Below are 24,539 nucleotides of genomic sequence, written 5' to 3'. Positions count from 1 at the left end.
GCACAGCTGTGGGTAAATGACAGGGGAGTGAGACTTGTTGAGAGTTGGCATGGGCTCGACGGGCTGCAACCATTCCCTTATTCTTTGATTCTATAAGTTAGTGGAACATTTAATAGTGTGCATGTCAGCAGAATATTGAAAGGGACATGGATTCAGTCGGCACAACGACAGGTATCTGATTCAGAAGATTCGGGTGCACTAAAATTCGGGTTTAATGACTTTAAAAGCATCATTTTTGTTTTGTGAAGATTCGGTCAGAGAAATGTTTGGGAAAATAATTTTTTGCTGAAAAGGGCTCAGCACTTCATCTTCTTTTTGGCTGTTAGGGCCACACTTCTTTTTGATGGTATTCTTCCTGAATGTATATTTGCTTTGCTGTTTCACAATAACCGGTCCCTTGCACTGCAGTCTCTCTCACTGTTTCCAACGTCCCATGTACATGTTACCAGCAAGGAACATTTTGAAGCAGACTTCTAAAGCACAGTGTCCAAAATGGTTTATGGATTCAGAGGTAAAGTGCAGAGCACAGATAAGTTATTCAATTAAGGACTCTCCTTCAGTTAACATTTCTTTAGTTGTGCAAATGAAGATCATCAGTCAATTAATGATGTTTTCCCATGAAGGCAGGATAACATTTAATGATTATGCATTTTCTAAGTAAAAGCCCATGTGATTCAGGGCGAAGTGGCAAATTGGATCCAAATTTGGCTCAGAGGCAGGAAGCAAAGGGTAATGTTTGATGGGTGTTTTTGTGACTGGAAGGATGTTTCCAGTGGGGTTCCACAGTTTTCAGTGCCAGATCCATTGCTTTTTATGGTATTTATCAATGATCTAAACTTGAATATAGGTGTTATGATTCCGAAGTTTTCAGGTGTTATTAAAATAGGCAGTTTGGTTGATGATGAAGAAGAAAGCTGGAGACTCCAGGAAGATATCAATCAACTGATAAGAGGGTAGAGTAGTAGCAAATGGAATTTAATCCAGATATGTGAGAGATCGCGCATTTGTGGAGGGCTAACAAGGAAAGGGAATACACATCAACTGGTATGACATTGAGAAGTGTAGAGGAACAAAGGTAACTGGGATTGCTTGTCCACAGATCCCTGAAGGTAGCTGGCCAGTTGGAAAAGTTGGTTAAGAAGTCATATGGAATGGGTGGCAGAAGCAAGGAACAGAACAGCAAGTGGGTTATGCTAGAACTGTATAAAATTCTGGTTAGGCCACAGCTGGAGTACTGCGTGCAGTTCTAGTCACCGCATTGAAGGAAGGGCGTGAATACGCTGGAGAGGGTACAGAGGAGATTTACGTAGATGTTGCCGGGAGTGGAGCAACTTTGCTATGAGGACAGATTGGATTGGATGGGTTTGTTTTCCTTGGAACAGAGGAGACTGATGGGCGACAGCATTGAGGTTTATAAAAATAGGAGGGGCCTAGATATTGTCGATTGAAAGGTTCTATTTCACAGAGTGGAGTGGTCAACAACCAGGCTGCATAATTTAAAAGTAATTAGTGTAAGGGTTAAAGGGGATTTGAAGTGAACATTCTGCATGCAGATGTTTGTGAGGGTCTCAAACTCACTGCCTGAAAGTGTGGTGCAGGCAGAAACCATCACCACATTTAACAAGTTCTTAGATGTGCACATGAAATGCAATAAGGTGCAGGGGTACACGCCTCAAACTGGGCATTTGTTGGCCGGTGCAGATACGATGGGCTCAAAATGACTCCTTCCAAGCTGTAAACCTCGATGATTAGAAATTATCGGTTAGGATTACTTTCATGATGCAAAACGTGGCAATCAGATAATTAATGGTGTATCCAGTGAAGAAGTGTTCGTGCAAGACTGGGGCTCGAACTCAGGAAGCTGAGATGAAGCATCTTATGAGGCTGCTGTTCGGTGCACGGGGAGCGTTGTCTCGAACGGTGGCATTTTGCAGCCCAACGAAGGGCGGTAAACCGCTGTTTGATGCTGCATTTTCCGCTTTCCGCCGGCAGCGGCTGATTGGAGAGTGTTGGAGCGGAAGTTAGGGCTTGTCCCGCCCTCACTCACTCTGGAGCTGGGGAATAGCGATTAGTCGATGGGTTTGTTTGTGGCTTTAATTTTCTGTTGTGAAGCGTGGCGGCATGGCAGGATCCTTTAATAATCTCTCACAGCTGACCTGAATGCACGGAATGTGCAGCTTCGAGATATGGTTTCTCCAGCGTCAGGGCTGGAAACGGGAGGGAGTGAGAGACACTGTGTAGAATTTGAGAGTGTACAGAACTGTAGAGAGAAATCAGCAAATGGAAAAGCATCGTGAGCTACTGTACTCTGTTAATATTGAGCCACTAATATGAATGATTTAATTTTATCTAATCATTAATTGAACACGTTTGCATAATGTTTCCGCCCGGTTTCGAACCGGGCACCTTGCGCATGTTAGGCGAACGTGATAACCACTACACTACGGAAACGCCGTGGCAGTAACACCGTGGGGAACATAACCAGAGCTTTAACCTCAACAGCTGGACTACACTTCTGGAGCTTGTGTCACGAGAATAGAATGACGGTTCTATATTTAGCAAGGTTGTGAGTGTGGCAGGAATTGATCCGTGTTTCTCTGCCTTTATACATAGGAACAGGAGTGGCCATTCCTCAGCAAGTGGTTAGAATCTGGAATACACTGCTCTAAAGGGCGGTGGAGTCAGACTCAATCTTATCTTTCAAAACGGAGTTGGATAAGTATCCGAATGAAACAAATTGCACAGCTGTGGGTAAATGACAGGGGAGTGAGACTTGTTGAGAGTTGGCATGGGCTCGACGGGCTGCAACCATTCCCTTATTCTTTGATTCTATAAGTTAGTGGAACATTTAATAGTGTGCATGTCAGCAGAATATTGAAAGGGACATGGATTCAGTCGGCACAACGACAGGTATCTGATTCAGAAGATTCGGGTGCACTAAAATTCGGGTTTAATGACTTTAAAAGAATCATTTTTGTTTTGTGAAGATTCGGTCAGAGAAATGTTTGGGAAAATAATTTTTTGCTGAAAAGGGCTCAGCACTTCATCTTCTTTTTGGCTGTTATGGCCACACTTATTTTCGATGGTATTCTTCCTGAATGTATACTTGCTTTGCTGTTTCAAAATAACCGGTCCCTTACTCTACAGTCTCTCGCACTGTTTCCAACGTCTCATGTACATGTTACCAGCAATGAACATTTTGAAGCACACTTCTAAAGCACAGTGTCCAAAATGGTTTATGGATTCAGAGGTAAAGTGCAGAGCACAGATAAGTTATTCAATTAAGGACTCTCCTTCAGTTAACATTTCTTTACTTGTGCAAATGAAGATCATCAGTCAATTAATGATGTTTTCCCATGAAGGCAGGATAACATTTAATGATTATGCATTTTCTAAGTAAAAGCCCATGTGTTTCAGGGCAAAGTGGCAAATTGGATCCAAATTTGGCTCAGAGGCAGGAAGCAAAGGGTAATGTTTGATGGGTGTTTTTGTGACTGGAAGGATGTTTCCAATGGGGTTCCACAGTTGTCAGTGCCAGATCCATTGCTTTTTATGGTATTTATCAATGATCTAAAGTTGAATATAGGTGTTATGATTACAAAGTTTTCAGGTGTTATTAAAATAGGCAGTGTGGTTGATAATGAAGAAGAAAGCTGGAGACTCCAGGAAGATATCAATCAACTGATAAGGGGGTAGAGCAGCGGCAAATGTAATTCAATCCAGAGATGTGAGAGATCGTGCATTTGTGGAGGGCTAACAAGGAAAGGGAATACACATCAACTGGTATGACATTGAGAAGTGTAGAGGAACAAAGGTAACTGGGATTGCTTGTCCACAGATCCCTGAAGGTAGCTGGCCAGTTGGAAAAGTTGGTTAAGAAGTCATATGGAATGGTTGCATTTATTGGCAGAAGCAAGGAACAGAACAGCAAGTGGGTTATGCTAGAACTGTATAAAATTCTGGTTAGGCCACAGCTGGAGTACTGCGTGCAGTTCTGGTCACCGCATTGAAGGAAGAACGTGAATACGCTGGAGAGGGTACAGAGGAGATTTACGTAGATGTTGCCGGAGTGGAGCAACTTTGCTATGAGGACAGATTGGATAGGATGGGTTTGTTTTCCTTGGAACAGAGGAGGCTGATGGGCGACAGCATTGAGGTGTATAAAAATAGGAGGGGCCTAGATATTGTTGATTAAAAGGGTCTATTTCACATAGTGGAGTGGTCAACAACCAGGCTGCATAATTTAAAAGTAATTAGTGTCAGGGTTAAAGGGGATTTGAAGTGAACATTCTGCATGCAGATGTTTGTGGGGGTCTCAAACTCACTGCCTGAACGTGTGGTGCAGGCAGAAACACTCACCACATTTAACAAGTTCTTAGATGTGCACATGAAATGCAATAAGGTGCAGGGCTACACACCTAAAACTGGGCATTTGTTGGCCGGTGCAGATACGATGGGCTTAAATGACTCCTTCCATGCTGTAAACCTCTATGATTATATAATTATCGGTTAGGATTACTTTCATGATGCAAAACGTGGCAATCAGATAATTAATGGTGTTTCCATTGAAGAAGTGTTCGTGCAAGCTGGGGCTCGAACTCAGGAAGCTGAGATGAAGCATCTTATGAGGCTGCTGTTCGGTGTACGGGGAGCGTTGTCTCGAATGGTGGCATTTTGCAGCCCAGTGAAGGGCGGTAAACCGCTGTTTGATGCTGCATTCTCCGTTTTCCGCCGGCAGCGGCTGATTGGAGAGTGTGGGAGCGGAAGTTAGGGCTTGTCCCGCCCTCACTCACTCTGGAGCTGGGGAAGAGCGATGAGTCGATGGGTTTGTTTGTGGCTTTCATTTTCTGTTGTGAAGCGTGGTGGCGTGGCAGGATCCTTTAATAATCTCTCACAAGTGACCTGAATGCACGGAATGTGCAGCTTTGAGATATGGTTTCTCCAGCGTCAGGGCTGGAAACGGGAGGGAGTGAGAGACACTGTGTAGAATTTGAGTGTGTACAGAACTGTAGAGAGAAATCAGCAAATGGAACAGCATCGTGAGACACTGCACTCTGTTAATATTGAACCACTAATATGAATGATTTAATTTTATCTAATCATTAATTGAACACGTTTGCATAATGTTTCCGCCAGGTTTCCAAGCGGGAACCTTTCGCGTGTGAGGCGAACGTGATAACCACTACACTACGGAGACGCTGTTGCAGTAACATTGTTGGGAACATAACCAGAGCTTTAACCTCAACAGCTGGACTACACTTCTGGAGCTTGTGTCACGAGAATCGAATAACGGTGCTACATTTAGCAAGGTTGTTAGTGTGGCAGGAATTGATCCCGTGTTTCTCTGCCTTTATACATAGGAACAGGTGTGGCCATTCCTCAGCAAGTGGTTAGAATCTGGAATACACTTCTCTAAAGGGCGGTGGAGTCAGACTCAATCTTATCTTTCAAAACAGATTTGGATAAGTATCCGAATGAAAAAAATTGCACAGCTGTGGGTAAATGACAGGGGCGTGAGATTTGTTGAGAGTTGGCATGGGCTCGACGGGCTGCATCCATTCCCTTATTCTTTGATTCTATAAGTAAGTGGCACATTTAATAGTGTGCATGTCAGCAGAATATTGAAAGGGACATGGATTCAGTCGGCACAACGAGAGGCATCTGATTCAGAAGATACGGGTGCACGAAAATTCCGGTTTAATGACTTTAAAAGCATCATTTTTGTTTTGTGAAGATTCGGTCAGAGAAATGTTTGGGAAAAGGATTTTTTGCTGAAAAGGACTCAGCACTTCATCTTCTTTTTGGCTGTTAGTGCCACACTTCTTTTCGATGGTATTCTTCCAGAATGTATATTTTCTTTGCTGTTTCACAATAAACAGTCCCTTGCACTACAGTCTATCTCACTGTTTCCAAAGTCCCATGTACATGTTACCAGCAATGAACATTTTGAAGCAGGCAGAAACCCTCACCACATTTAACAAGTTCTTAGATGTGCACATGAAATGCAATAAGGTGCAGGGGTGCATACATAAAACTGGGCATTTGTTGGCCGGTGCAGATACGATGGGCTTAAATGACTCCTTCCATGCTGTAAACCTCTATGATTATATAATTATCGGTTAGGATTACTTTCATGATGCAAAACGTGGCAATCAGATAATTAATGGTGTTTCCATTGAAGAAGTGTTCGTGCAAGCTGGGGCTCGAACTCAGGTAGCTGAGATGAAGCATCTTATGAGGCTGCTGTTCGGTGCACGGGGAGCGTTGTCTCGAACGGTGGCATTTTGCAGCCCAGTGAAGGGCGGTAAACCGCTGTTTGATGCTGCATTCTCCGCTTTCCGCCGGCAGCGGCTGATTGGAGAGTGTGGGAGCGGAAGTTAGGGCTTGTCCCGCCCTCACTCACTCTGGAGCTGGGGAAGAGCGATTAGTCGATGGGTTTGTTTGTGGCTTTAATTTTCTGTTGTGAAGCGTGGTGGCGTGGCAGGATGCTTCAATAATCTCTCACAGCTGACCTGAATGCACGGAATGTGCAGCTTTGAGATATGGTTTCTCCAGCGTCAGGGCTGGAAACGGGAGGGAGTGAGAGACACTGTGTCGAATTTGAGTGTGAACAGAACTGCAGAGAGAAATCAGCAAATGGAACAGCATCGTGAGACACTGCACTCTGTTAACATTGAACCACTAATATGAATGATTTAATTTTATCTAACAATTAATTGAACACGTTTGCATAATGTTTCCGCCCGGTTTCGAACCGGGGACCTTTCGCGTGTTAGGCGAACGTGATAACCACTACACTACGGAAACGCTGTTGCAGTAACATTGTTGGGAACATAACCAGAGCTTTAACCTCAACAGCTGGACTTCTGGAGCTTGTGTCACGAGAATCGAATAACGGTGCTATATTTAGCAAGGTGGTGAGTGTGGCAGGAATTGATCCCGTGATTCTCTGCCTTTATACATAGGAACAGGAGTGGCCATTCCTCAGCAAGTGGATAGAATCTGGAATACACTTCTCTAAAGGGCGGTGGAGTCAGACTCAATCTTAACTTTCAAAACGGAGTTGGATAAGTATCCGAATGAAAAAAATTGCACAGCTGTGGGTAAATGACAGGGGAGTGAGATTTGTTGAGAGTTGGCATGGGCTCGACGGGCTGCAACCATTCCCTTATTCTTTGATTCTATAAGTTCGTGGCACATTTAATAGTGTGCATGTCAGCAGAATATTGAAAGGGACATGGATTCAGTCGGCGCAACGAGAGGCATCTGATTCAGAAGATTCGGGTGCACGAAAATTCGGGTTTAATGCCTTTAAAAGCATCATTTTTGTTTTGTGAAGATTCGGTCAGAGAAATGTTTGGGAAAATAATTTTTTGCTGAAAAGGGCTCAGCACTTCATCTTCTTTTTGGCTGTTAGGGCCACACTTCTTTTCGATGGTATTCTTCCAGAATGTATATTTTCTTTGCTGTTTCACAATAACCAGTCCCTTGCACTACAGTCTATCTCACTGTTTCCAACGTCCCATGTACATGTTACCAGCAAGGAACATTTTGAAGCAGACTTCTAAAGCACAGTGTCCAAAATGGTTTATGGATTCAGAGGTAAAGTGCAGAGCACAGATAAGTTATTCAATTAAGGACTCTCCTTCAGTTAACATTTCTTTAGTTGTGCAAATGAAGATCATCAGTCAATTAATGATGTTTTCCCATGAAGGCAGGATAACATTTAATGATTATGCATTTTCTAAGTAAAAGCCCATGTGATTCAGGGCGAAGTGGCAAATTGGATCAAAATTTGGCTCAGAGGCAGGAAGCAAAGGGTAATGTTTGCTGGGTGTTTTTGTGACTGGAAGGATGTTTCCAGTGGGGTTCCACAGTTTTCAGTGCCAGATCCATTGCTTTTTATGGTATTTATCAATGATCTAAACTTGAATATAGGTGTTATGATTACGAAGTTTTCAGGTGTTATTAAAATAGGCAGTGTGGTTGATAATGAAGAAGAAAGCTGGAGACTCCAGGAAGATATCAATCAACTGATAAGGGGGTAGAGCAGTGGCAAATTGAATTTAATCGAGAGATGTGAGAGATCGCGCATTTGTGGAGGGCTAACCAGGAAAGGGAATACACATCAAGTGGTATGATATTGAGAAGTGTAGAGGAACAAAGGTAACTGGGATTGCTTGTCCACAGATCCCTGAAGGAAGCTGGCCAGTTGGAAAAGTTGGTTAAGAAGTCATATGGAATGGTTGCATTTATTGGCAGAAGCAAGGAACAGAACAGCAAGTGGGTTATGCTAGAACTGTATAAAATTCTGGTTAGGCCACAGCTGGAGTACTGCGTGCTGTTCTGGTCACCGCATTGAAGGAAGAACGTGAATACGCTGGAGAGGGTACAGAGGAGATTTACGTAGATGTTGCCGGGAGTGGAGCAACTTTGCTATGAGGACAGATTGGATAGGATGGGTTTGTTTTCCTTGGAACAGAGGAGGCTGTTGGGCGACAGCATTGAGGTGTATAAAAATAGGAGGGGCCTAGATATTGTTGATTAAAAGGGTCTATTTCACATAGTGGAGTGGTCAACAACCAGGCTGCATAATTTAAAAGTAATTAGTGTAAGTGTTAAAGGGGATTTGAAGTGAACATTCTGCATGCAGATATTTGTGGGGGTCTGAAACTCACTGCCTGAAAGTGTGGTGCAGGCAGAAACCCTCACTACATTTAACCAGTTCTTAGATGTGCACATGAAATGCAATAAGGTGCAGGTGTACACAACTAAAACTGGGCATTTGTTGGCCGGTGCAGATAGGATGGGCTTAAATGACTCCTTCCATGCTGTAAACCTCTATGATTATATAATTATCGGTTAGGATTACTTTCATGATGCAAAACGTGGCAATCAGATAATTAATGGTGTTTCCATTGAAGAAGTGTTCGTGCAAGCTGGGGCTCGAACTCAGGAAGCTGAGATGAAGCATCTTATGAGGCTGCTGTTCGGTGTACGGGGAGCGTTCTCTCGAACGCTGGCATTTTGCAGCCCAGTGAAGGGCGGTAAACCGCTGTTTGATGCTGCATTCTAGGCTTTCCGCCGGCAGCGGCTGATTGGAGAGTGTGGGAGCGGAAGTTAGGGCTTGTCCCGCCCTCACTCACTCTGGAGCTGGGAAAGAGCGATTAGTCGATGGGTTTGTTTGTGGCTTTAATTTTCTGTTGTGAAGCGTGGTGGCGTGGCAGGATCCTTTAATAATCTCTCACAGCTGACCTGAATGCACGGAATGTGCAGCTTTGAGATATGGTTTCTCCAGCGTCAGGGCTAGAAACGGGAGGGAGTGAGAGACACTGTGCAGAATTTGAGTGTGAACAGAACTGCAGAGAGAAATCAGCAAATGGAACATCATCGTGAGACACTGCACTCTGTTAACATTGAACCACTAATATGAATGATTTAATTTTATCTTATCATTAATTGAACACGTTTGCATAATGTTTCCACCCGGTTTCGAACCGGGGACCTGTCGCGTGTTAGGCGAACGTGATAACCACTACACTACGGAAACGCTGTGGCAGTAACATTGTTGGGAACATAACCAGAGCGTTAACCTCAACAGCTGGACGACACTTCTGGAGCTTGTGTCAGGAGAAGAGAATAACGGTGCGAGATTTAGCAAGGTTGTGAGTGTGGCAGGAATTGATCCCGTGTTTCTCTGCCTTTATACATAGGAACAGGAGTGGCCATTCCTCAGCAAGTGGTTAGAATCTGGAATACACTTCTCAAAAGGGCGGTGGTGTCAGACTCAATCTTATCTTTTAAAACGGAGTTGTATAAGTATCCGACTGAAAGAAATTGCACAGCTGCGGGTAAATGACAGGGGAGTGAGACTTGTTGAGAGTTGGCATGGGCTCGACGGGTTGCAACCATTCCCTTATTCTTTGATTCTATAAGTTAGTGGCACATTTAATAGTGTGCATGTCAGCAGAATATTGAAAGGGACATGGATTCAGTCGGCACAACGAGAGGCATCTGATTCAGAAGATTCGGGTGCACGAAAATTCGGGTTTAATGACTTTAAAAGCATCATTTTTGTTTTGTGAAGATTCGGTCAGAGAAATGTTTGGGAAAATAATTTTTTGCTGAAAAGGGCTCAGCACTTCATCTTCTTTTTGGCTGTTAGGGCCACACTTCTTTTCGATGGTATTCTTCCAGAATGTATATTTTCTTTGCTGTTTCACAATAATCAGTCCCTTGCACTACAGTCTATCTCATTGTTTCCAACATCCCATGTACATGTGACCAGCAAGGAACATTTGGAAACAGACTTCTAAAGCACAGTGTCCAAAATGGTTTATGGATTCAGAGGTAAAGTGCAGAGCACAGATAAGTTATTCAATTAAGGACTCTCCTTCAGTTAACATTTCTTTAGTTGTGCAAATGAAGATCATCAGTCAATTAATGATGTTTTCCCATGAAGGCAGGATAACATTTAATGATTATGCATTTTCTAAGTAAAAGCCCATGTGATTCAGGGCGAAGTGGCAAATTGGATCCAAATTTGGCACAGAGGCAGGAAGCTAAGGGTAATGTTTGATGGGTGTTTTTGTGACTGGAAGGATGTTTCCAGTGGGGTTCCACAGTTTTCAGTGCCAGATCCATTGCTTTTTATGGTATTTATCAATGATCTAAACTTGAATATAGGTGTTATGATTACGAAGTTTTCAGGTGTTATTAAAATAGGCAGTGTGGTTGATAATGAAGAAGAAAGCTGGAGACTCCAGGAAGATATCAATCAACTGATAAGGGGGTAGAGCAGTGGCAAATTGAATTTAATCCAGAGATGTGAGAGATCGCGCATTTGTGGAGGGCTAACAAGGAAAGGGAATACACATCAACTGGTATGACATTGAGAAGTGTAGAGGAACAAAGGTAACTGGGATTGCTTGTCCACAGATCCCTGAAGGTAGCTGACCAGTTGGAAAAGTTGATTAAGAAGTCATATGGAATGGTTGCATTTATTGGCAGAAGCAAGGAACAGAACAGCAAGTGGGTTAGGCTAGAACTGTATAAAATTCTGGTTAGGCCACAGCTGGAGTACTGCGTGCAGTTCTGGTCACCGCATTGAAGGAAGAACGTGAATACGCTGGAGAGGGTACAGAGGAGATTTACGTAGATGTTGCCGGGAGTGGAGCAACTTTGCTATGAGGACAGATTGGATAGGATGGGTTTGTTTTCCTTGGAACAGAGGAGGCTGATGGGCGACAGCTTTGAGGTTTATAAAAATAGGAGGGGCCTAGATATTGTTGATGAAAAGGGTCTATTTCACAGAGTGGAGTGGTCAACAACCAGGCTGCATAATTTAAAAGTAATTAGTGTAAGTGTTAAAAGGGATTTGAAGTGAACATTCTGCATGCAGATGTGTGTGAGGGTCTCAAACTCACTGCCTGAAATGTGGTGCAGGCAGAAACCCTCACCACATTTAACCAGTTCTTAGATGTGCACATGAAATGCAATAAGGTGCAGGGGTACACACCTAAAACTGGGCATTTGTTGGCCGGTGCAGATACGATAGGCTTAAATGACTCTTTCCATGCTGTAAACCTCTATGATTATATAATTATCGGTTAGGATTACTTTCATGATGCAAAACGTGGCAATCAGATAATTAATGGTGTTTCCAGTGAAGAAGTGTTCGTGCAAGCTGGGGCTCGAACTCAGGAAGCTGAGATGAAGCATCTTATGAGGCTGCTGTTCGGAGCACGGGGAGCGTTGTCTCGAACGGTGGCATTTTGCAGCCCAGTGAAGGGCGGTAAACCGCTGTTTGATGCTGCATTCTCCGCTTTCCGCCGGCAGCGGCTGATTGGAGAGTGTGGGAGCGGAAGTTAGGGCTTGTCCCGCCCTCACTCACTCTGGAGCTGGGAAAGAGCGATTAGTCGATGGGTTTGTTTGTGGCTTTAATTTTCTGTTGTGAAGCGTGGTGGCGTGGCAGCATCCTTTAATAATCTCTCACAGCTGACCTGAATGCACGGAATGTGCAGCTTTGAGATATGGTTTCTCCAGCGTCAGGGCTGGAAACGGGAGGGAGTGAGAGACACTGTGTAGAATTTGAGTGTGAACAGAACTGTAGAGAGAAATCAGCAAATGGAACAGCACCGTGAGACACTGCACTCTGTTAACATTGAACCACTAATATGAATGATTTAATTTTATCTTATCATTAATTGAACACGTTTGCATAATGTTTCCGCCCGGTTTCGAACCGGGGACCTGTCGCGTGTTAGGCGAACGTGATAACCACAACACTACGGAAACGCTGTGGCAGTGACATTGTTGGGAACATAACCAGAGCGTTAACCTCAACAGCTGGACGACACTTCTGGAGCTTGTGTCAGGAGAAGAGAATAACGGTGCTAGATTTAGCAAGGTTGTGAGTGTGGCAGGAATTGATCCCGTGTTTCTCTGCCTTTATACATAGGAACAGGAGTGGCCATTCCTCAGCAAGTGGTTAGAATCTGGAATACACTTCTCTAAAGGGCGGTGGAGTCAGACTCAATCTTATCTTTCAAAACGGAGTTGTATAAGTATCCGACTGAAAGAAATTGCACAGCTGCGGGTAAATGACAGGGGAGTGAGACTTGTTGAGAGTTGGCATGGGCTCGACGGGCTGCATCCATTCCCTTATTCTTTGATTCTATAAGTTAGTGGCACATTTAATAGTGTGCATGTCAGCAGAATATTGAAAGGGACATGGATTCAGTCGGTACAACGAGAGGCATCTGATTCAGAAGATTCGGGTGCACGAAAATTCGGGTTTAATGACTTTAAAAGCATCATTTTTGTTTTGTGAACATTCGGTCAGAGAAATGTTTGGGAAAATAATTTTTTGCTGAGAAGGGCTCAGCACTTCATCTTCTTTTTGGCTGTTAGGGCCACACTTCTTTTCGATGTTATTATTCCAGAATGCATATTTTCTTTGCTGTTTCACAATAAACAGTCCCTTGCACTACAGTCTATCTCACTGTTTCGAACGTCTCATGTACATGTTACCAGCAATGAACATTTTGAAGCAGACTTCTAAAGCACAGTGTCCAAAATGGTTTATGGATTCAGAGGTAAAGTGCAGAGCACAGATAAGTTATTCAATTAAGGACTCTCCTTCAGTTAACATTTCTTTAGTTGTGCAAATGAAGATCATCAGTCAATTAATGATGTTTTCCCATGAAGGCAGGATAACATTTAATGATTATGCATTTTCTAAGTAAAAGCCCATGTGATTCAGGGCGCAGTGGCAAATTGGATCCAAATTTGGCTCACAGGCAGGAAGCAAAGGGTAATGTTTGATGGGTGTTTTTGTGACTGGAAGGATGTTTCCAGTGGGGTTCCACAGTTTTCAGTGCCAGATCCATTGCTTTTTATGGTATTTATCAATGATCTCAACTTGAAGATAAGTGTTATGATTACGAAGTTTTCAGGTGTTATTAAAGTAGGCAGTGTGGTTGATAATGAAGAAGAAAGCTGGAGACTCCAGGAAGATATCAATCAACTGATAAGGGGGTAGAGCAGTGGCAAATTGAATTTAAACCAGAGATGTGAGAGATCGCGCATTTGTGGAGGGCTAACAAGGAAAGGGAATACACATCAACTGGTATGACATTGAGAAGTGTAGAGGAACAAAGGTAACTGGGATTGCTTGTCCACAGATCCCTGAAGGTAGCTGGCCAGTTGGAAAAGTTGGTTAAGAAGTCATATGGAATGGTTGCATTTATTGGCAGAAGCAAGGAAGAGAACAGCAAGTGGGTTATGCTAGAACTGTATAAAATTCTGGTTAGGCCACAGCTGGAGTACTGCGTGCAGTTCTGTTCACCGCATTGATGGAAGAACGTGAATACGCTGGAGAGGGTACAGAGGAGATTTACGTAGATGTTGCCGGGAGTGGAGCAACTTTGCTATGAGGACAGATTGGATAGGATGGGTTTGTTTTCCTTGGAACAGAGGAGGCTGATGGGCGACAGCATTGAGGTGTATAAAAATAGGAGGGGCCTAGATATTGTTGATTAAAAGGGTCTATTTCACATAGTGGAGTGGTCAACAACCAGGCTGCATAATTTAAAAGTAATTAGTGTAAGGGTTAAAGTGGATTTGAAGTGAACATTCTGCATGCAGATGTTTGTGGGGGTCTCAAACTCACTGCCTGAAAGTGTGGTGCAGGCAGAAACCCTCACCACATTTAACCAGTTCTTAGATGTGCACATGAAATGCAATAAGGTGCAGGGGTACACATCTAAAACTGGGTATTTGTTGGCCGGTGCAGATAAGATGGGCGTAAATGACTCCTTCCATGCTGTAAACCTCGATGATGAAATAATTATCGGTTAGGATTACTTTCATGATGCAAAACGTGGCAATCAGATAATTAATGCTGTTTCCAGTGAAGAAGTGTTCGTGCAAGCTGGGGCTCGAACTCAGGAAGCTGAGATGAAGCATCTTATGAGGCTGCTGTTCGGAGCACGGGGAGCGTTGTCTCGAACGGTGGCATTTTGCAGCCCAGTGAAGGGCGGTAAACCGCTGTTTGATGCTGCATTCTCCGCTTTCCGCCGGCAGCGGCTGATTGGAGAGTGTGGGAGCGGAAGTTAGGGCTTGTCCCGCCCTCACTCACTCTGGAGCTGAGGAAGAGCGATTAGTCGATGGGTTTGTTTGTGGCTTTAATTTTCTGTTGTGAAGCGTGGTGGCGTGGCAGGATCCTTTAATAATCTCTCACAGCTTACCTGAATGCACGGAATGTGCAGCTTTGAGATATGGTTTCTCCAGCGTCAGGGCTGGAAACGAGAGGGAGTGAGAGACACTGTGCAGAATTTGAGTGTGAACAGAACTGTAGAGAGAAATCAGCAAATGGAACAGCATCGTGAGACACTGCACTCTGTTAACATTGAACCACTAATATGAATGATTTAATTTTATCTTATCATTAATTGAACACGTTTGCATAATGTTTCCGCCCGGTTTCGAACCGGGGACCTTTCGCGTGTTAGGCGAACGTGATAACCACTACACTACGGAAACTCTGTGGCAGTAACATTGTTGGGAACATAACCATAGCTTTAACCTCAACAGCTGGACTACACTTCTGGAGCTTGTGTCACGAGAATAGAATAACGGTGCTATATTTAGCAAGGTTGTGAGTGTGGCAGGAATTGATCCCGTGTTTCTCTGCCTTTATACATAGGAACAGGAGTGGCCATTCCTCAGCAAGTGGTTAGAATCTGGAATACACTTCTCTAAAGGGCGGTGGAGTCAGACACAATCTTATCTTTCAAAACGGAGTTGGATAAGTATCCGAATGAAAAAAATTGCACAGCTGTGGGTAAATGACAGGGGAGTGAGACTTGTTGAGAGTTGGCATGGGCTCGACGGGCTGCATCCATTCCCTTATTCTTTGATTCTATAAGTTAGTGGCACATTTAATACTGTGCATGTCAGCAGAATATTGAAAGGGACATGGATTCAGTCGACACAACGAGAGGCATCTGATTCAAAAGAGTCTATTTCACATAGTGGAGTGGTCAACAACCAGGCTGCATAATTTAAAAGTAATTAGTGTAAGGGTTAAAGGGGATTTGAAGTGAACATTCTGCATGCAGATGTTTGTGGGGGTCTCAAACTCACTGCCTGAAAGTGTGGTGCAGGCAGAGACCCTCACCACATTTAACCAGTTCTTAGATGTGCACATGAAATGCAATAAGGTGCAGGGGTACACACCTAAAACTGGGCATTTGTTGGCCGGTGCAGATACGATGTGCGTAAATGACTCCTTCCATGCTGTAAACCTCCATGATTATATAATTATCGGTTAGGATTACTTTCATGATGCAAAACGTGGCAATCAGATAATTAATGCTGTTTCCAGTGAAGAAATGTTCGTGCAAGCTGGGGCTCGAACTCAGGAAGCTGAGATGAAGCATCTAATGAGGCTACTGTTCGGAGCACGGGGAGCGTTGTCTGGAACGGTGGCATTTTGCAGCCCAGTGAAGGGCGGTAAACCGCTGTTTGATGCTGCATTCTCCGCTTTCCGCCGGCAGCGGCTGATTGGAGAGTGTGGGAGCGGAAGTTAGGGCTTGTCCCGCCCTCACTCACTCTGGAGCTGAGGAAGAGCGATTAGTCGATGGGTTTGTTTGTGGCTTTAATTTTCTGTTGTGAAGCGTGGTGGCGTGGCAGGATCCTTTAATAATCTCTCACAGCTGACCTGAATGCACAGCTTTGAGATATGGTTTCTCCAGCGTCAGGGCTGGAAACGGGAGGGAGTGAGAGACACTGTGTAGAATTTGAGTGTGAACAGAACTGTAGAGAGAAATCAGCAAATGGAACAGCATCGTGAGACACTGCACTCTGTTAACATTGAACCACTAATCTGAATGATTTAATTTTATCTTAGAATTAATTGAACACGTTTGCATAATGTTTCCGCCCGGTTTTGAACCGGGGACCTTTCGCTTGTTAGGCGAACGTGATAACCACTACACTACGGAAACGCTGGTGCAGTAGCATCGTTGGGAACGTAACCAGCGCTTTAACCTCAACAGCTGGACTACACTTCTGGAGCTTGTGTCACGAGAATAGAATAACGGTGCTATATTTAGCAAGGTTGTGAGTGTGGCAGGAATTGATCCCGTGTTTCTCTGCCTTTATACATAGGAACAGGAGTGGCCATTCCTCAGCAAGTGGTTAGAATCTGGAATACACTGCTCTAAAGGGCGGTGGAGTCAGACTCAATCTTATCTTTCAAAACGGAGTTGGATAAGTATCCGAATGAAAAAAATTGCACAGCTGTGGGTAAAAGACAGGGGAGTGAGACTTGTTGAGAGTTGGCATGTGCTCGACGGGCTGCATCCATTCCCTTATGCTTTGATTCTATAAGTTAGTGGCACATTTAATAGTGTGCATGTCAGCAGAATATTGAAAGGGACATGGATTCAGTCGGCACAACGAGAGGCATCTGATTCAGAAGATTCCGGTGCATGAAAATTCGGGTTTAATGACTTTAAAAGCATCATTTTTCTTTTGTGAAGATTCGGTCAGAGAAATGTTTGAAAAAGAATTTTTTGCTGAAAAGGGCTCAGCACTTCATCTTCTTTTTGGCTGTTAGGGCCACACTTCTTTTCGATGGTATTCTTCCAGAATGTATATTTTCTTTGCTGTTTCACAATAACCAGTCCCTTGCACTGCAGTCTATCTCACTGTTTCCAACGTCTCATATACATGTTACCAGCAATGAACATTTTGAAGCAGACTTCTAAAGCACAGTGTCCAAAATGGTTTATGGATTCAGAGGTAAAGTGCAGAGCACAGATAAGTTATTCAATTAAGGATTCTCCTTCAGTTAACATTTCTTTAGTTGTGCAAGTGAAGATCATCAGTCAATTAATGATGTTTTCCCATGAAGGCAGGATAACATTTAATGATTGTGCATTTTCTAAGTAAAAGCCCATGTGATTCAGGGCGAAGTGGCAAATTGGATCCAAATTTGGCTCAGAGGCAGGAAGCAAAGGGTAATGTTTGATGGGTGTTTTTGTGACTGGAAGGATGTTTCCAGTGGGGTTCCACAGTTTTCAGTGCCAGATCCATTGCTTTTTATGGTATTTATCAATGATCCAAACTTGAATATAGGTGTTATGATTCCGAAGTTTTCAGGTGTTATTAAAATAGGCAGTGTGGTTGATAATGAAGAAGAAAGCTGGAGACTCCAGGAAGATATCAATCAACTGATAAGGGGGTAGAGCAGTGGCAAATTGAATTTAATCCAGAGATGTGAGAGATCGCGCATTTGTGGAGGGCTAACAAGAAAAGGGAATACACATCAACTGGTATGACATTGATAAGTGTAGAGAAACAAAGGTAACTGGGATTGCTTGTCCACAGATCCCTGAAGGTAGCTGACCAGTTGGAAAAGTTGATTAAGAATTCATATGAAATGGTTGCATTTATTGGCAGAAGCAAGGAACAGAACAGCAAGTGGGTTATGCTAGAACTGTATCAAATTCTGGTTAGGCCACAGCTGGAGTTCTGCGTGCAGTTCTGGTCACCGCATTGAAGGAAGAACGTGAATACGCTGGAGAGGGTACAGAGGAGATTTACGTAGATGTTGCCGGGAGTGGAGCAACTTTGCTATGAGGACAGATTGGATAGGATGGGTTTGTTTTCTTGGAACAGAGGAGGCTGATGGGCGACCGCATTGAGGTGTATAAAAATAGGAGGGGCCTAGATATTGTTGATTAAAAGGGTCTATTTCACATAGTGGAGTGGTCAACAACCAGGCTGCATAATTTAAAAGTAATTAGTGTAAGGGTTAAAGGGGATTTGAAGTGAACATTCTGCATGCAGATGTTTGTGGGGGTCTCAAACTCACTGCCTGAAAGTGTGGTGCAGGCAGAAACCCTCACCACATTTAACCAGTTCTTAGATGTGCACATGAAATGCAATAAGGTGCAGGGGTACACACCTAAAACTGGGCATTTGTTGGCCGGTGCAGATACGATGGGTGTAAATGATTCTTTCCATGCTGTAAACCTCTATGATTATATAATTATCGGTTAGGATTACTTTCATGATGCAAAACGTGGCAATCAGATAATTATGCTGTTTCCAGTGAAGAAGTGTTCGTGCAAGCTGGGGCTCGAACTCAGGAAGCTGAGATGAAGCATCTTATGAGGCTGCTGTTCGGAGCACGGGGAGCGTTGTCTCGAACGGTGGCATTTTGCAGCCCAGTGAAGGGCGGTAAACCGCTGTTTGATGCTGCATTCTCCGCTTTCCGCCGGCAGCGGCTGATTGGAGAGTGTGGGAGCGGAAGTTAGGGCTTGTCCCGCCCTCACTCACTCTGGTGCTGAGGAAGAGCGATTAGTCGATGGGTTTGTTTGTGGCTTTAATTTTCTGTTGTGAAGCGTGGTGGCGTGGCAGGATCCTTTAATAATCTCTCACAGCTGACCTGAATGCACGGAATGTGCAGCTTTGAGATATGGTTTCTCCAGCGTCAGGGCTGGAAACGGGAGGGAGTGAGAAACACTGTGCAGAATTTGAGTGTGAACAGAACTGTGGAGAGAAATCAGCAAATGGAACAGCATCGTGAGACACTGCACTCTGTTAACATTGAACCACCAATATGAATGATTTAATTTTATCTTATCATTAATTGAACACGTTTGCATAATGTTTCCGCCCGTTTCGAACCAGGGACTTTTCGCGTGTTAGGCGAACGTGATAACCACTACACTACAGAAACGCTGTGGCAGTAACATTGTTGGGAACATAACCAGAGCTTTAACCTCAACAGCTGGACTACACTTCTGGAGCTTGTGTCACGAGAATAGAATAACGGTGCGATATTTAGCAAGGTTGTGAGTGTGGCAGGAATTGATCCCGTGTTTCTCTGCCTTTATACATAGGAACAGGAGTGGCCATTCCTCAGCAAGTGGTTAGAATCTGGAATACACTTCTCTAAAGGGCGGTGGAGTCAGACACAATCTTATCTTTCAAAACGGAGTTGGATAAGTATCCGAATGAAAAAAATTGCACAGCTGTGGGTAAATGACAGGGGAGTGAGACTTGTTGAGAGTTGGCATGGGCTCGACGGGCTGCATCCATTCCCTTATTCTTTGATTCTATAAGTTAGTGGCACATTTAATAGTGTGCATGTCAGCAGAATATTGAAAGGGACATGGATTCAGTCGACACAACGAGAGGCATCTGATTCAGAAGATTCGGGTGCACGAAAATTCGGGTTTAATGACTTTAAAAGCATAATTTTTCTTTTGTGAAGATTCGGTCAGAGAAATGTTTGAAAAGTAATTTTTTGCTGAAAAGGGCTCAGCACTTCATCTTCTTTTTGGCTGTTAGGGCCACACTTCTTTTCGATGGTATTCTTCCAGAATGTATATTTTCTTTGCTGTTTCACAACAACCAGTCCCTTGCACTACAGTCTATCTCACTGTTTCCAACGTCTCATGTACATGTTACCAGCAATGTACATTTTGAAGCAGACTTCTAAAGCACAGTGTCCAAAATGGTTTATGGATTCAGAGCTAAAGTGCAGAGCACAGATAAGTTATTCAATTAAGGATTCTCCTTCAGTTAACATTTCTTTAGTTGTGCAAATGAAGATCATCAGACAATTAATGATGTTTTCCCATAAAGGCAGGATAACATTTAATGATTATGCATTTTCTAAGTAAAAGCCCATGTGATTCAGTGCGAAGTGGCAAATTGGATCCAAATTTGGCTCAGAGGCAGGAAGCAAACGGTAATGTTTGATGGGTGGTTTTGTGACTGGAAGGATGTTTCCAGTGGGGTTCCACAGTTTTCAGTGCCAGATCCATTGCTTTTTATGGTATTTATCAATGATCTAAACTTGAATATAGGTGTTATGATTACGAAGTTTTCAGGTGTTATTAAAATAGGCAGTGTGGTTGATAATGAAGAAGAAAGCTGGAGACTCCAGGAAGATATCAATCAACTGATAAGGGGGTAGAGCAGTGGCAAATTGAATTTAATCCAGAGATGTGAGAGATCGCGCATTTGTGGAGGGCTAACAAGGAAAGGGAATACACATCAACTGGTATGACATTGAGAAGTGTAGAGAAACAAAGGAAACTGGGATTGCTTGTCCACAGATCCCTGAAGGTAGCTGGCCAGTTGGAAAAGTTGATGAAGAATTCATATGGAATGGTTGCATTTATTGGCAGAAGCAAGGAAGAGAAAAGCAAGTGGGTTATGCTAGAACTGTATAAAATTCTGGTTAGGCCACAGCTGGAGTACTGCGTGCAGTTCTGGTCACCGCATTGAAGGAAGAACGTGAATACGCTGGAGAGGGTACAGAGGAGATTTACGTAGATGTTGCCGGGAGTGGAGCAACTTTGCTATGAGGACAGATTGGATAGGATGGGTTTGTTTTCCTTGGAACAGAGGAGGCTGATGGGCGACCGCATTGAGGTGTATAAAAATAGGAGACGCCTAGATATTGTTGATTAAAAGGGTCTATTTCACATAGTGGAGTGGTCAACAACCAGGCTGCATAATTTAAAAGTAATTAGTGTAAGGGTTAAAGGGGATTTGAAGTGAACATTCTGCATGCAGATGTTTGTGGGGGTCTCAAACTCACTGCCTGAAAGTGTGGTGCAGGCAGAAACCCTCACCACATTTAACCAGTTCTTAGATGTGCACATGAAATGCAATAAGGTGCAGGGGTACACACCTAAAACTGGGCATTTGTTGGCCGGTGCAGATACGATGGGCTTAAATGACTCCTTCCATGCTGTAAACCTCTATGATTATATAATTATCGGTTAGGATTACTTTCATGATGCAAAACGTGGCAATCAGATAATTAATGCTGTTTCCAGTGAAGAAGTGTTCGTGCAAGCTGGGGCTCGAACTCAGGAAGCTGAGATGAAGCATCTTATGAGGCTGCTGTTCGGTGTACGGGGAGCGTTGTCTCGAACGGTGGCATTTTGCAGCCCAGTGAAGGGCGGTAAACCGCTGTTTGATGCTGCATTCTCCGCTTTCCGCCGGCAGCGGCTGATTGGAGAGTGTGGGAGCGGAAGTTAGGGCTTGTCCCGCCCTCACTCACTCTGGAGCTGAGGAAGAGCGATTAGTCGATGGGTTTGTTTGTGGCTTTAATTTTCTGTTGTGAAGCGTGGTGGCGTGGCAGGATCCTTTAATAATCTCTCACAGCTGACCTGAATGTACCGAATGTGAAGCTTTGAGATATGGTTTCTCCAGCGTCAGGGCTGGAAACGGGAGGGAGTGAGAGACACTGTGCAGAATTTGAGTGTGAACAGAACTGTAGAGAGAAATCAGCAAATGGAACAGCATCGTGAGACACTGCACTCTGTTAACATTGAACCACTAATATGAATGATTTAATTTTATCTTATCATTAATTGAACACGTTTGCATAATGTTTCCGCCCGGTTTCCAACCGGGTCCTTTCGCGTATTAGTCGAACGTGATAACCACTACACTACGGAAACGCTGCGGCAGTAACATTATTGGGAACATAACCAGAGCTTTAACCTCAAGAGCTGGACTACACTTCTGGAGCTTGTGTCACGAGAATAGAATAACGGTGCTATATTTAGCAAGGTTGTGAGTGTGGCAGGAATTGATCCCGTGTTTCTCTGCCTTTATACATAGGAACAGGAGTGGCCATTCCTCAGCAAGTGGTTAGAATCTGGAATACAATTCTCGACTTGGCGGTGGAGTCAGACACAATCTTATCTTTCAAAGCGGAGTTGGATAAGTATCCAAATGAAAAAAATTGCACAGCTATGGGTAAATGACAGGGGAGTGAGACTTGTTGAGAGTTGGCATGGGCTCGAACGGGCTGAAACCATTGCCTTATTCTTTGATTCTATAAGTTAGTGGCACATTTAATAGTGTGCATGTCAGCAGAATATTGAAAGGGACATGGATTCAGTCGGCACAACGAGAGGCATCTGATTCAGAAGATTCGGGTGCACGAAAATTCGGGTTTAATGACTTTAAAAGCATCATTTTTGTTTTGTGAAGATTCGGTCAGAGAAATGTTTGGGAAAAGCATTTTTTGCTGAAAAGGACTCTGCACTTCATCTTCTTTTTGGCTGTTAGGGTCACACTTCTTTTCGATGGTATTCTTGCTTTGCTGTTTCACAATAACCAGTCCCTTGCACTACAGTCTTTCTCACTGTTTCCAACGTCCCATGTACATGTTACCAACAATGAACATTTTGAAGCAGACTTCTAAAGCACAGTGTCCAAAATGGTTTATGGATTCAGAGGTCAAGTGCAGAGCACAGATAAGTTATTCATTTAAGGACTCTCCTTCAGTTAACATTTCTTTAGTTGTGCAAATGAAGATCATCAGTCAATTAATGATGTTTTCCCATGAAGGCAGGATAACATTTAATGATGATGCATTTTCTAAGTAAAAGCCCATGTGATTCAGGGCGAAGTGGCAAATTGGATCCAAATTTGGCTCAGAGGCAGGAAGCAAAGGGTAATGTTTGATGGGTGTTTTCGTGACTGGAAGGATGCTTCCAGTGGGGTTCCGCAGTTTTCAGTGCCAGATCCATTGCTTTTTATGGTATTTATCAATGATCTAAACTTGAATATAGGTGTTATGATTACGAAGTTTTCAGGTGTTATTAAAATAGGCAGTGTGGTTGATAATGAAGAAGAAAGCAGGAGACTACAGGAAGATATCAATCAACAGATAAGCGGGTAGAGAAGTGTCAAATGGAATTTAATCCAGAGGTGTGAGAGATCGCGCATTTGTGGAGGGCTAACAAGGAAAGGGAATACACATCAACTGGTATGACATTGAGAAGTGTAGAGGAACAAAGGTAACCTGGATTGCTTGTCCACAGATCCCTGAAGGTAGCTGGCCAGTTGGAAAAGTTGGTTAAGAAGTCATATGGAATGGTTGCATTTATTGGCAGAAGCAAGGAACAGAACAGCAAGTGGGTTATGCTAGAACTGTATAAAATTCTGGTTAGGCCACAGCTGGAGTACTGCGTGCAGTTCTAGTCACCGCATTGAAGGAAGGACGTGAATACGCTGGAGTGGGTACAGAGGAGATTTACGTAGATATTGCCGGGAGTGGAGTAACTTTGCTATGAGGACAGATTGGATAGGATGGGTTTGTTTTCCTTGGAACAGAGGAGGCTGATGGGCGACAGCATTGAGGTGTATAAAAATAGGAGGGGCCTAGATATTGTTGATTAAAAGGGTCTATTTCACATAGTGGAGTGGTCAACAACCAGGCTGCATAATTTAAAATTAATTAGTGTAAGGGTTAAAGGGGATTTGAAGTGAACATTCTGCATGCAGATGTTTGTGAGGGTCTCAAACTCACTGCCTGAAAGTGTGGTGCAGGCAGAAACCATCACCACATTTAACAAGTTCTTAGATGTGCACATGAAATGCAATAAGGTGCAGGGGTACACGCCTCAAACTGGGCATTTGTTGGCCGGTGCAGAGACGATGGGCTTAAATAACTCCTTCCAAGCTGTAAACCTCTATGATTAGAAATTATCGGTTAGGATTACTTTCATGATGCAAAACGTGGCAATCAGATAATTAATGGTGTTTCCAGTGAAGAAGTGTTCGTGCAAGCTGGGGCTCGAACTCAGGAAGCTGAGATGAAGCATCTTATGAGGCTGCTGTTCGGTGTACGGGGAGCGTTGTCTCGAACGGTGGCATTTTGCAGCCAATGAAGGGCGGTAAACCGCTGTTTGATGCTGCATTTTCCGCTATCCGCCGGCAGCGGCTGATTGGAGAGTGTTGGAGCGGAAGTTAGGGCTTGTCCCGCCCTCACTCACTCTGGAGCTGGGGAATAGTGATTAGTCGATGGGTTTGTTTGTGGCTTTAATTTTCTGTTGTGAAGCGTGGCGGCATGGCAGGATCCTTTAATAATCTCTCACAGCTGACCTGAATGCACGGAATGTGCAGCTTTGAGATATGGTTTCTCCAGCGTCAGGGCTGGAAACGGGAGGGAGTGAGAGATACTGTGTAGAATTTGAGAGTGTACA

At 43.7% G+C, this 24,539-nt stretch overlaps 7 non-coding genes across 7 annotated transcripts; all 7 read right to left on the bottom strand.

Moving 5' to 3' along the window:
* Nucleotides 1-2,378: 2,378 nt before the first annotated feature.
* trnav-aac (transfer RNA valine (anticodon AAC)) lies at nucleotides 2,379-2,451 on the bottom strand. Its single transcript has one exon. It is a non-coding gene; the product is annotated as a tRNA-Val (tRNA).
* A 4,283-nt stretch (nucleotides 2,452-6,734) lies between these two features.
* On the bottom strand, nucleotides 6,735-6,807 carry trnav-aac (transfer RNA valine (anticodon AAC)). Its single transcript has one exon. It is a non-coding gene; the product is annotated as a tRNA-Val (tRNA).
* Nucleotides 6,808-9,477: 2,670 nt separating this feature from the next.
* trnav-aac (transfer RNA valine (anticodon AAC)) lies at nucleotides 9,478-9,550 on the bottom strand. Its single transcript has one exon. It is a non-coding gene; the product is annotated as a tRNA-Val (tRNA).
* Nucleotides 9,551-12,224: 2,674 nt separating this feature from the next.
* Nucleotides 12,225-12,297, bottom strand: trnav-aac (transfer RNA valine (anticodon AAC)). Its single transcript has one exon. It is a non-coding gene; the product is annotated as a tRNA-Val (tRNA).
* Nucleotides 12,298-14,972: 2,675 nt separating this feature from the next.
* trnav-aac (transfer RNA valine (anticodon AAC)) lies at nucleotides 14,973-15,045 on the bottom strand. Its single transcript has one exon. It is a non-coding gene; the product is annotated as a tRNA-Val (tRNA).
* A 1,393-nt stretch (nucleotides 15,046-16,438) lies between these two features.
* trnav-aac (transfer RNA valine (anticodon AAC)) lies at nucleotides 16,439-16,511 on the bottom strand. Its single transcript has one exon. It is a non-coding gene; the product is annotated as a tRNA-Val (tRNA).
* Nucleotides 16,512-19,183: 2,672 nt separating this feature from the next.
* trnav-aac (transfer RNA valine (anticodon AAC)) lies at nucleotides 19,184-19,255 on the bottom strand. The gene has a single exon. It is a non-coding gene; the product is annotated as a tRNA-Val (tRNA).
* Between the last annotated feature and the right edge of the window lie 5,284 nt (nucleotides 19,256-24,539).

The sequence above is a fragment of the Pristiophorus japonicus genome, chromosome 3, assembly GCF_044704955.1.
Source record: "Pristiophorus japonicus isolate sPriJap1 chromosome 3, sPriJap1.hap1, whole genome shotgun sequence".
NCBI classification, from domain to species: domain Eukaryota; kingdom Metazoa; phylum Chordata; class Chondrichthyes; family Pristiophoridae; genus Pristiophorus; species Pristiophorus japonicus.
This window is presented reverse-complemented; position numbering and strand designations above follow the sequence as displayed.